The sequence below is a fragment of the Rhineura floridana genome, chromosome 20 (assembly GCF_030035675.1).
Source record: "Rhineura floridana isolate rRhiFlo1 chromosome 20, rRhiFlo1.hap2, whole genome shotgun sequence".
Taxonomy (NCBI): domain Eukaryota; kingdom Metazoa; phylum Chordata; class Lepidosauria; order Squamata; family Rhineuridae; genus Rhineura; species Rhineura floridana.
In genome coordinates, this window is record NC_084499.1 from 9,269,104 (window position 1) to 9,281,911 (window position 12,808).

A 12,808-nucleotide genomic window follows, 5' to 3' on the forward strand; every position below is an offset into this window, starting at 1 on the left:
AAAAAAAAGATTACTCCAGAAATGGAAGAGAAAGGAGTTAAGAATCAGATGAATAAATGGCATGGACTAGAAATAAACTGAATTAGCCATACCTAGGAGGAAAAAGAAAATCCATTCATCAGTACTCTTGTACCATCGAATTGTTCCCTCTATTGCCAGCACTGTGTGTCATTGGTTATGTAGTTAAAACAGTACCATCAATGCAGAAGAAGGAGGGCAGAGACCATGAGGTTGGCAAAAGTCCAAAACTATTTAGGGAAAACTCATGTCATGCCTAGCCCTGACCTGATGCCGAACACTGAGTCCTCAGAGGACAAACCAGATGTTCCATGGGCTGAGGACACTGAGGAGCAAGCAGGGTTTCCTGGAACAAGTGCTGAGGATCCCCTTGAGGGGCCCTCTGGTGGAAGACCTGCTGGAGAAACCCTTGGAGTTGTCACAGGAGGAGGAGGTGGAGCCACCACTCAGTCCTTAAGAACTGCCAGTGCCAAAAGATCTGATTCTGGGCTGAAGAATGCCGACGTAGCATGCATTTGCAGACCCAGAGTTATAGTGTAAGGGGTCTACTCATGAGTAAGCAACCCCTGGAACTTCTTTACCACCAGCAGCTGGGGAGGTGTAGGATGTGGTCTAGGAGATCAGAGTATATGAGGTTTCCCTCCTGAGCCTTGCAGGTACTGGAAACATCACAGGTCTCTGAGTTTGGTGTGTTAGAGCTATTATTTATTTATTAAATTTATATCCCATCCTTCTTTCCAAAAGGAGCCCAAGGCAACAAACAAAAACACTTTAAAACATCTTAAAAACAAAAGACTTCAGAGCATATTAATACAAAACATCTTTAAAAGAACAGCTTTTTAAAAAATATTAAAAAGCAATTCCAGCACAGGCACAGACTGGGATAAGGTCTCTAGTAAAAAGGCTTGTTGAAAGAGGAAGGTGTTCACTAGGTGCTGAAAAGATAACAGAGATGACGCCTGCCAACTATTTAAGGGGAGGGAATTCCAAGCTTGCTGCATGGCCATTGATGTTAACCTTGCTTGGTGAGTACTTTGCTGAGAGGTAGATACTGACTGGGACCCCAGACCCTGAAGATACCCACTGGAGTATGACTACTCATAAGAGTGGATGGGGGGGGGAACTAAAATAATGGGAACTGAATGTGCTCAGTTAAGTATGAAATGCAGTCTCTTGAGATGGAAGGGAGGAGAAAATTGGGATGGGGAACGGAATAGAGTGGCTGGAATTCCACACTACAACATTTTGTTGCAGCCCATCTTCCTCCTAGAACCTATTACTGACTTCAGCATTTGAGGGGGGGAAATGCTCTTGAAGGTAAAGAATGAAAAAGTCAAAATAAACCTGAAGTCACGTCCTGCACTAAAATTATTCTCTCTTTTCCTCTGCTCCCTTCAAAGTTTCCTTTTTTTAAAAGAAAGAAATTGCTGTCACATTATGATCCACTCAAAGCTCGCTGCTTCTTTTTCTAAATCCCCTCTGTTGCATGAAGGAGTAATGGGAGAAGCTATATTTAAGGGTCTTTAGAAGAAGAGGAGCCAACCACTTTATGGGCACTGCTCTCTGCCATATGGTAGCCTTTCAAATCCTTCCCCTCCATCTCACTTTCCACTTTTCAGCAATTCTGAAATTGCCTCTGAGTTTGGGGTTGGGTTTAAGTTTTCCTCATAATGGGATCAGAAGAAACTTCCTTATGGAGAGTGAAAGGTGGGCTGAGGTGTTGCCGGGCTCGTGAGGCACTGCTGTTCCACCCAAGCCTTCTTACTTGCAGCAAGGGATGGGGGAGAAATGTGATTCCATTTGCATTCAAAGCCAAATCTACCAATGATCTCTGCCAGGCCCCCTCTACAATGAGTTTCCACCGGGCCATGAAGACCTGGCTCTTCAGGCAGGCCTTTGGTGTGGGTTAGATTTTATCATTATCGCTTTAGATTTTAATGTTATTGTATTGGTGTGTCATTTTATGTTATTTTGTTCATTTTGTACGTCGCCCAGAGTGGCTGGATGGCCAGCCAGATGGGCGACTAAGAAATCCAATATTTAAAATTAAATTAAAGTTCACATTTTCAATATGCGGACCAAAACACAGCCATCCTTCAAAATTCACACTTATCTGAATATTGCAATGTGGTTCTCAACCAAGTAAACATTACAAAAACGCACACATTAAGGGAAAGTGTGCATGCAAAATGAATGTATTTATTAAAATAACATAAAAATGCATTGTATCATGAGAAGCTGCTTGCAAAAAAAAAATCTACATTGGTCAGAACTGCATACAAAAAATGTGTTTGTTAGGAGAAATTTGCACTAAAATGCTGAAGAGGTTCCATAAGGATTTTTTTTTTAAATGCAAATTGCTGCCAAAATGGGATGAACTGTATTTAAGATTGGAAAAATAAGAAACTGGAAGAACAAAAATTAATAGATCCTTTCATTCCCACTTATAATAATAATAATAATAAAATTTTATTTAGCGGACGCCCACCTGTCCAACTGAACGGACACTCTGGGCGACGTACAATATAAAATACAATATAAAATACAATCTGCTGGCACTGGCTGGCAGCTTCCTCCTCCTCAGTCTCATTGTTGTCCTTGTAGAACTCAGCAGGGAGGAGGATGGGAACAAAACTGGAGTTAGTTGCCTCTGCCTGTCATTGACTCTGGCTCTGCCTACTGTTGGCCTTCCTGATTTCTGCCCTACCAGCCACCAATGGGTGCTCCATAGACACCCTAGAAAGCAGCTGCCAGTCAAAGTAGACGTTACTGAGCTAGATGGTCCAATTGGCCTCACTTGGTATAAGGCAGCTTCCTATGTTCCTATGCCACACAATTTTCCTGGGTTTTCCTCCCTTACACACATGCACACAGCCTAGCAAGAAAGCCTGCCCCATAAGCTAGAGGGAGCTCCCTGCTGACAAAGTCTGGCCCCAGCTGACAAAGCATTAAGGTGAGTTAAGCAGCACAGTGAGTTTGGCAGTAGCGCAAGGAGGCCAGGGCACCCTGCTCTACCCATCCTTTCCTTGACTTAAAGAAAATTCAAGCTGTCGATAAAGTAACTTCATAAAAATGATGCAGGTAGGAAGCCAGCAGGGGCATGCATGTGTGTGGGTTTCCCAGTATTTTGCACTGTCTGCCACATGTACAACTATCTGCCTGTTGGACAGAAGTTGTGGGGTGTGTCCAAGATGCAATGAGCTCCTGGGTCTCCAGGAACAGTTTCATTTCCTCAGGGCCAAGGTGGCTGATCTGGAAGAGATGCACAGAGGCTGGTGGACGAGACCTTCAGGGACTTTATAGGTATGCCCCACTCCCACAGTGACAGTTCCCCCTGCTGTCAGGGAGAAGGAGGGACTTGAAGAAAGAGAGAATCCCCCTGAGGAAGAGGGAAATGAACCCTTAGAAGCAACCCACTCCTTCAGGGATGAGCAGCTGTCCTCTCATGCTGACAGTATGTCTCTGGGGAGTGGAGGGATTCTGGTAGTGGATGATTATATCATCAAGAACATAAATAGTTGGGAGTGTGATGGGCTTACAGATCACAGGGTGATTTGCCTGCCTGGGGCAAAGGTTGTGGTTGTCAACCATTGCCTAGATATATAGCATTGGGGAGGAGTCAGTGGCCTTGGTGCTTAACCAATATTATGGGGCAATGTGGTCATGAGGTCATTAGGTTGCTAGGTAGGATGCTGAAAGCCAGGACCTCCAAGGTAGCTTCCTCTGAAATGTTACCAGTTCTATGTGCAGGACTAGCCAGCCAGCTACAGCTTTGTAGTCGCAATGCATGGATGAGATGGTATTGGAAGGAAGGGCTTGGATTTTTTTAGGCACTGGGGGACATTTTGGGACAAGCTGGGCCTATACCAAAAGGACGGGCTCCACTTGAATCAGGATGGAACCAGACTGTTGGCACTTAAAATCAAAAAGGTAGCAGAGCAACCTTTAAACTAATTATGGAGGAAAGCCAGCAGAAGCTGAGGAGGATCTAGTTTGGAATGAATCTCCCCCCTTGGGTGAAGATAAGACATGTGAACATTTAAATGGGGCACAGGATAGCAATTCAGAGAGGCCAAAGCACTGCAGTCCCCCCCAAAAAAAGTGTCAAAGATAGACTTGTATACATTGTCTTTCTTCAAGTGTTTATATGCCAATGCTAGAAGCCTCAAGAAAAGATGGGTGAAGTGAAGTGCTTGTGTAATCCCTTGCAGGTTCTTACGGGCCAAAAATGAAATGGATTTGCAAAGATTCCATGAATAACTTGTGGATTTTTTTTTTCCCATAAAGAAAACATAACATTAAATATAACACAGTTTTATATGGTTCTCAGTTTCCAAATACTTAAAAGATCCTTGTCCATGTGTCCTTTCTCCTTTTGGGGGGCAAAATATCTTTGCAATCAACTGAAAAGTTCTTTTTCTTAATCTTCAGGAGATGAATAGCTTTATCCTGCTGCCCTGAACCACTGCAGCTTCAGCTAGGCCCGGAAAGTCCACAGATTCAGCAAGGTCCTATGATTAAAGAATACATATACAAATAACCACCATTCAAATATATATATACTCCTCATACCCTTTCCTACTTCTGTACAATACAGATATACATATGTACCTTAATCAAGGGGTTAAAGACCAACTAAATAATAGCTTCCCTAGCAGCCACACCCAGGACCAACTTTTCTACTCCACAATTGCTTTCTTCTTCAAACAGGGTTTTTCTGCTATAAAACCCCACCCACCAGACTGAATCAACTAAAACAAGATTGTGGGGGTTACACTTGGTCTTGGAGAACAGTATTGATGCAGCTGGCAAATGGAAATGTAGGAGAATGGAGAGAACCAGTGGGACACAGTCATCTCTGGATATAAATTCTATAGGAAAGACAGGAAAAGACATACTGGAGGAGGTGTCACTCTGTATGTCAAAGAGGGCACTGAGTCCAGAAGGCTAAAAATCCCCAAAGGGGCATACTTCTCCATGGAATTGTTTTAGTAGGCAATATTGGGCCCTAGAAGTAATTTAGTGCTGAGGACCTACTATCGTCCCCCTGATCAAAATGCTCAGGGAGATCCTGAGATGAAGAATGAAATCAAGGAAGCATCCAAAAGAGGAAATGCTGTAGGAATGGGTAACTTCAATTAACCTCACATAGACTGGCTGCATATGTGTTCGTCATCACAAAGAGATACAATTTCTAGATACTTCAAGTGACTGAGCCCTATAATAGTTGGTCGCAGAACAGAAGAGAGGGTCAATGACCCTGGACTTAATCTTGACTGATGCACAGGACATTGTTCAAGATGTAACTGTCAAACTGACTGGGAGCAGTGACCATAGTGCTATTAAACTGAACATACATGTAAATGGCCAATTGCCAAGAAAATCGGACATGGTCACTTTTTTCAAAAGAGGAACCTTCTCAAAAATGAGGGGACGGGTAAAAAGGAAGTTGAAATGCAAAGTCAGGAAAGTCAGATCACTCCAAAAATGCTTGGGAGTTGTTTAAAAGCACAATATTAGAAGCTCAAGTGGAGTGCATACTGAAGATCAGGAAAGGTACCACCAAGAGGATGCCAGCGAGGTTAACAAGCATAGTCAAGGATGCTGGTAGAGGCAAGAAAGCTTTCTTCAAAAAATAGAAGGCTTGCTCAAATGAGGAGAACAAAAAAGAGCACAAATTTTGGCAAAAGAAGTGCAAACAGACAGTATGGGATGCCAAAAAAGAACCTGAGTACCTTGCTAAAAATATAAAGACCACCTCCAAAAATAAATCTTTAAATAGATTGTAGCAGGAGACTGTGTAGGGAGGTAATTGGATCCTTGGATAATAAGGGAGTCGAGGGTGTGCTAAAAGAGGATAAGGAGATTGCAGAGAAGTTGAATGCATTATTTGCATCTGTGGAAGATATCTGGTAGGTCCCTATGCCTGAACTAACTTTTGCAGGAAAGGAGTCTGAAGTAGATAGTGGTGATGAGAGATGAAATTCAAGGTCTATTAGTCAAAATGAAAACTAACAAATTGCTCGATCTCAGTGATATCCACTTGAGAGTTCTCAAAGAACTGAACTTGTCCCTCAGATCAGTTTCCATACCTGAAGACTGGGAAGTGACCAATGTCACACCAATATTTAAAAAGGGATCCAGGGGGATCCTGGAAATCACAGACCACTTAGCTTAACATCCAGGAAACCTGGTGAAAAGTTTAACATAAAATAGCCAAGCATACAGAAGAACAAGCCTTGCTGAAGAAGAGCCAGAATGTTCTGCAAGGGTATGTCTTATCTCACAACCCTACTAAGAGTTCTTTGAGAGTGTCAGCAAGCATATAGATAGAGATGATCCGACTGATGTAATGTACTTGGCCTTTCAAAAAGCTTTCAACAAGGTACGTCACCAAAGGCTCCTGAGTAAGCTTAGCGGTCATGGAATAAGAGGAGAGGTCCTCTTGTGGATCAGGAATTGGTTAAATAATGGGAAGCAGAGAATAGGAATATATGGACAGTTCTCCCAAAGGAGAGCTGTAGAAAGTGGAATTCCCCAAGGTTTGGTTTTGGGACCTGTGCTTTTTAACTTGTTCATAAAGGATCTAGAGTTAGGGGTGAACAGTGAGGTAGCAGAGTTTGCTGATGATACTAAATTGTTCAGGGTTTTTAAAACAAAAAAGATTGTGAATAGCTCCAAAAGTACTACTCTAAACTGAGTGAATGGGCAGTAAAATGATAGATGCAATTTAATGTGAGCAAGAGTGATGCATGTTGGGGTAAAAAAATCTAAATTTCACACATATAGTCATGGGGTCTGAACTGTCAGTGACCCACCAGAAAGGAGACCTTTGGGTCATAGTGGATAGTTCAATGAAGATGTTGACCCAGTGTGCAGCAGCTGTAAAAAAAGCAAATTCCATGCTAGAGATGATTAGGAAGGGTATTGAAAATAAAACTGCTGATATCATAAGATATCATGTGTTAGAGCCATACAACGATGGAACCAATGACCTAGCGACGTAGTGAGCTCTCCGACACTGGAGCCATTCAAGAGGCAGCTGGACAGCCATCTCTTGGGAATACTTTGATTTGGATTCCTGCATTGTGCAGGGGGTTGGACTTGATGGCCTTATAGCCCCCTTCCAACTCTACTATTCTATGATTCTATGATAATGCCATTATATAACTCTATGGTGTGACCGCATTTATTTATTTATTTATTATTCAATTTATTAGTCACCCATCTGGCTGGTTGACCAGCCACTCTGGGCGACGTACACGATAAAAACGATACATTAAACATTAAAATTTAAAAACCTAACAATAAAAGCTTAACCCATCCCAAAAGCTTTCATGAAGAGCCAAGTCTTCAAAGTCCGGCGGAAAGTCAGAAAAGAAAGTGCTGTGTGCAGTTCTGGTCATCTCACCTCAAAAAGGATATTGCAGAGTTGGAAAAGGCTAACAAAAGGGGCAACCAAGATGATCAAGGGGATGGAGTAACTCCCTATGAGGAAAGGTTGCAGCATTAGAGGCTTTTTAGTTTAGAGAAAAGGCAAGTAAGAGGCGATGTGATAGAATTATGCATGGTGTGAAGAAAGTGCATAGAGAAAAGTTTCTCCCTCTCTCAACACTAGAATTTGTGGACATCCAATGAAGCTGAATGCTGGAAGATTCAGGACAGACAAAGAAAGTACTTATTCATGGAGCACATAGTGAAATTATGGAACTTGCTCCCAGAAGAAGCAGTGATGGCCACAACTTAGCTGGCTTTAAAATAGGATTATACAGATTCATGGAGGAGAAGGCTGTCAGTGGCTCCTAGCCACGATGGCTATGCTACGCCCACAGTCAGAGGCAGGATGCTTCTGAATACCACTTGCTGGAATCTGCAGGAGGGGGGAATGTGCTCAGGTCCTTCTTGCGGGTTTCCCCACAGGCATCTGGTTGGACACTGAGAGCAGGATGGTGGACTAGATGGGCCAGTAGCCTGATCCAGCAGGGCTCTTTTAATGTTCTTGCAAATGAAATTGAAAAACCTTGAGATGATCTGAGTGGATTAGGACATTTCCGTCTCTCTCAAGCTATCCCCTGCCCATCAAAACATTCCAGCTAGGTATGAACAGATCAGTCTGTTTTCAGTCCATATCAATTTTGCATGTATTCAATCATCTGGGTCATTTCAAAATCAGATGAAAGAAAATTGCCCTCCATCCCTAACCCCCCTATATTTTCCTTTCCCTTCTTCACACAGTCAACCGGACGTAACTAAATCTTGTCCATGTATGAATAAAGTTGAATCACCATGGCTAGGTTATGTTTTGATGAGGTTTCATTCTTTCCTTTCCGGCTTCCTCCCCACTGAAGGTGAACTTTTGATTTTGAGGTCCATGTAACTTGACTGCGGACTAAAACACAGGCATAGAAATGTACAGACCTAAACACTTTGAGTGCAATCCAAATCTCCCCCTGCTGGCAGAGATGTGCAGAAGGGCACTGCCACAAATATATCCACAGCCCTGCTGCATATGAGCATGGCAGCCTGGGGCTGGTGCAGTGGATTGGAACAGGTGCCATTGTGCAATGGAAGTGAAACCAGCTCAGGATCCAGCCAATCCAGGGCTGACAGCCCTGTCCCCTCTCCACCTCCCGATATAAGGCCTTTCAGGCATTCCACTGATGGACCTCCCACTTGCCTACACATTCAGCAGATAGAAGGGGAAGGCTGGCAGCAAGTGGCACAAGGCCAGCTTAACCAGGAGAGCTGGGCAGAGGGACACCTCCCCTCATTCCACTACCACCCCAGCCTGTGGTTCGGATTGCTCTCTAAGCAGGCCTGTAGCCAATGGGGTGGGGATGGGGGCACTGCCCCCCAGAACTGTACTTTGACCCCCTCCCCAGGATTTTTTGAGAAAATTGTTGTCTTTTCAGTTTGTGACATGACAGACAATAACCTCCGTTTAAAGAATGATAGCTTGTTCTAAGAAAAGGAGTATTACAATGAGTTAAAATTAAAATATTGTATTGAAATAAAATCAAACAATGCTAAGTGAAACATATGCTTGCCTCCCTTATGAAAAGTATGGGAGTTTTCCGCTTATCAGCTTCTTTCACAATTAAAAATGTTGTTCCCAGCTTATTGAACCAAAGGTCAAGGATAGAGGAAGTTTGGAAGGAGAACAGAGAAGTGGACCAGAATAGACAGATGCTGAGAAATTAAAACAATGATGTATTCTTGATTAGCTATGCATTTTTAATGTTATGTATGTGACGCATCTATAGCCTATAAATATGATGGCTGTCAGCAATTCTGGAGAGTCACTTGAGAGTGGCCCTCCCTTTGCAAAGGTTCAAATAAAGGCAAGCATTTGCAGTACTCTGGTCTCGTCTCTATTCCTTATTGGTGTCTCAAGGAATATAGAGTTCCTATCAGTCTGGCCTCCATTCAGGCCTGGCTCCTTTTGTAACAGGAGGGCCTTGAATAAAGCAGGCCAAGTGTACAACAAAAGCCTCATCTGGAAGAGCCCCTAAAAGTCTGCTCACTCAAGACACTCTGACTGAGAGTAGATTTTTCATGATCATAATCACCCTGTAATTACTTAAGTGATTCGGGGGGGGGGGGGAGCCTGTATAGTAACATTTATTTCATTTATTTATTTCATTAAACTTATAGACTGCCCCATAGCCGAAGCTCTCTGGGCGGTTCACAAGACAAGAAACATCAGAAGTACAATAAACCTACATGACCCTTGTAGAGTTAAATATTATGTTGTATTATACATAATACTTTGTATTATGGGCTACAGTTAGGACTTTGTAGTTAGGACTACAGTTACCGCTTGGACTTTGCTCTGCTTTTCAGTTTCAGTTGTGCTATCTACCCAGTCAGCAATAAAGAAACATGTCTGTTTGCCTGCAGTAAGAAGGCAGCAAGAGTTTAGTTTGCAGTGATTACAATGAGTAGAGCAGGATTGGGTGCTTATTGCTAAAACGTGAAATAAAGAGATAACTTAAAGTGATATAGAAAATGGCTACCTTTACTCTTTTAAAGCACTCACTATAATAATCATAGTGTTCTTTTCTTCTTTTTCTTGATTACTTGATGGCAAAGGATGAAAATGGTCCTAGAGGAATAGAACTATTTATTTGTACACTACAATTGGCTGGCTGGACATCTAGGCTATAACTCAGGCCTAATTTCTGATTTCCCCAATATATCCAGCTCAGCATGAAACATTTTCAGAGTTTCTGGACAAAACAACAACCACCACCCACCAGCCAGTTAAAAAAAAAAATCCAATTGTTTCCCACAATTAGTTTTCAATTGCTTAGTTTTTTATATAGCAGCCAGTTAAAAAAAGGTTTTTCCTTGATTGTCCAACAGGAAGGAACATCTAAAGGCCAAGTATCTTGCTGTACACCGCCCTGAGAGCTCATTGCTATAGGGCGGTTTAAAAGCGTAATTAAATAAATAAATAAAATAAAATAAGAACAAGGCTAGAAGGAGGGACTCTCAAAGGAGGACTTAACAAACACACCCTATAATATTTATTTTCTCTCTGGCCTTCCCTAAACCTGTAGTATGGACAAGTTTGTTTTTCAAGTGGAATCTAAAACTGAGTTACCTAATGCAGCATCAAAGCCAAGCTCAGGAGCTCACTGTCATTACCAAAGTAGTTCAGTTCATGAAGAATCAGAACAGGGACAGACCACAGGTGAAAGGGGACTGTAGCTATAGGCAAAATCAAGCTTTGGAGCCTGGCATTCCTGGGGATCTCTCAAAAATGGTGAGACAATTCCACAGATTAAACGTCATTCATGTCAGTTAATACACCCTCTGGATGGAGGAGGAGTGACGAGGAAGGTCACTGCCTTCCCCTTCCCCTGTCCTGCCCCTCACATCCTCTCCATTTAACATGGAACGCTGGCTACAGGGCTGAGGCACCATATAATACCCAGACTACCATCAGTTTGGGGCAGAAAGGAGAAGGCAATCTTGAAAGGGCCATATCTGTTTAGGGCTCTGTAAGTTCAAACCAGCATTTTAAATTGTGGTTAGAAGCCATGGAAACTGGTGGCTCCAGTATCAGTGGGGCAGTGAATCCTCTCTGAGTTTTAGTCCAGACTTTCAAGTCCCAACGTAGAATTGTCTTGGCTTTCTATATGTGGTTGGTAGAAACAAATAAATGGATATATTGTTAGGGGGAAAGAGAGAGAGAGGCAATCCTTGAGCAGCATTTCAATTGTTTCTTTCTGTGAATTTTCTTCTGTGTTACCAGCCGGTGTTTATTTCCAGCTGGAGAAGAGTTTTGCACGGCCCAAAACGATTGGGGAGAGTGGTTGAAAAATGGTGTAGAGATGCTGATAAATTGCCCTAAATGGAAGCAATTTTAGCAAGGGGGCCCTGAGGCTGTGTGTGACTCTATTTCTTGAAGACTATAACCTGCCAAAGAAAAAGGTCCCTGGCTTCAGTGACTCCCCAAAGGCAGACAGATTGCATCATCTCCAGCAGAGAGGGAAGATCCTCAGCTTCTCTTCTCTCGTTTCTGACTGAGTAGGTCCAGTTTGGTCACTGTACTGGCCAAACAATGCTGAAGGAATGTTCTTCCCAACTTTGCTCTGCCTATGAAATCAGCAAGTTTGAGGTATACTGGAGGCAGCCTTAAGTTTGTATCGGGACACTTCCCTTTAGAGGAGCAGCCTGTGGGCCTAATAGGCCTGCAAAGCGATCCCCCCCCCAAAAAAACCCAATGCCCACTCACCCAACACCTGGTTGTCATATGTGGGGCAGGTAAAGATGTGATGGGGATTGGCTGCACTAGCATTAAAGAATTAGAACAATTAATTTCAATGGGTCTCCTCTGAGTATAGCTTGATGGGATACAACCCACAATTTCTAGGGACCCTTGGAAGACATTTAAGAATGGCAGCATTCTTAAATCATCCCCAAAAGACAAAAATAGGGACAGCAATTTACCAGAGGCAAGGACAAGAAAATTTATTTTATTTATTTAAGACATTTACAAGCCACTTAATCATTTGCATGTCTAAGTGGTGTACATGGAAACAAGCCATACATAAAATGAAAGAATAAAATCATTATAAAACCAAACTCTACCTAAAAATGCCTGCTGGAACAAGAAAGTCTTAGTCGCATACCTGAAGGTCAGCAAAGAGGGTACCGGTCACATCTCGGTTGGGAGGGAGTTCCACAGGCTTGGGCCCACAAGACTGACTGCATCGCTTTCTAGTCATTACTAGCTGTGCATCTGAGCCATGGGGGGCTACCAACACAGACTACCCCAAAGAACTCAGTGAACAGGCTGGGATACAAGTGATCCCGTGGGCCTTAAGATATCCTGCACCCAAGTTGTTAAGGGCCTTGTAAATTAATACAAGAACCTTGATCTTGGCTCAGTGACATATGGACAACCAACACAAGCTTTTAAGCGCTGGAGTTATGTGCTGATACCATTAGCCTGTCTACCCACATCATTTTTCACCAGCTGGCACTTCCGGACAATGTAGCCTCTGTTTGTTTGACGCTTCTGTAGGTGATATTATATTGCCTCAGTATTATTGCTTGGTTGAAGGATAATGAGTTGCATCCAACTAAGTCATAGAATAGACCCACTGAAATCAATGGATATAACAAACTTTAGTCTATTGATTTTTGGTGTGTCTACTCTGACTTGAGTTGGATGCAATAAAAGTTGTTTTATTATATTGTACTTTGACTATTGTACACTTCCCTGGAATCTATTGGGATGTTTAGACTAGAGAAGAGAAAACCTGGCCTGGATGGGGGT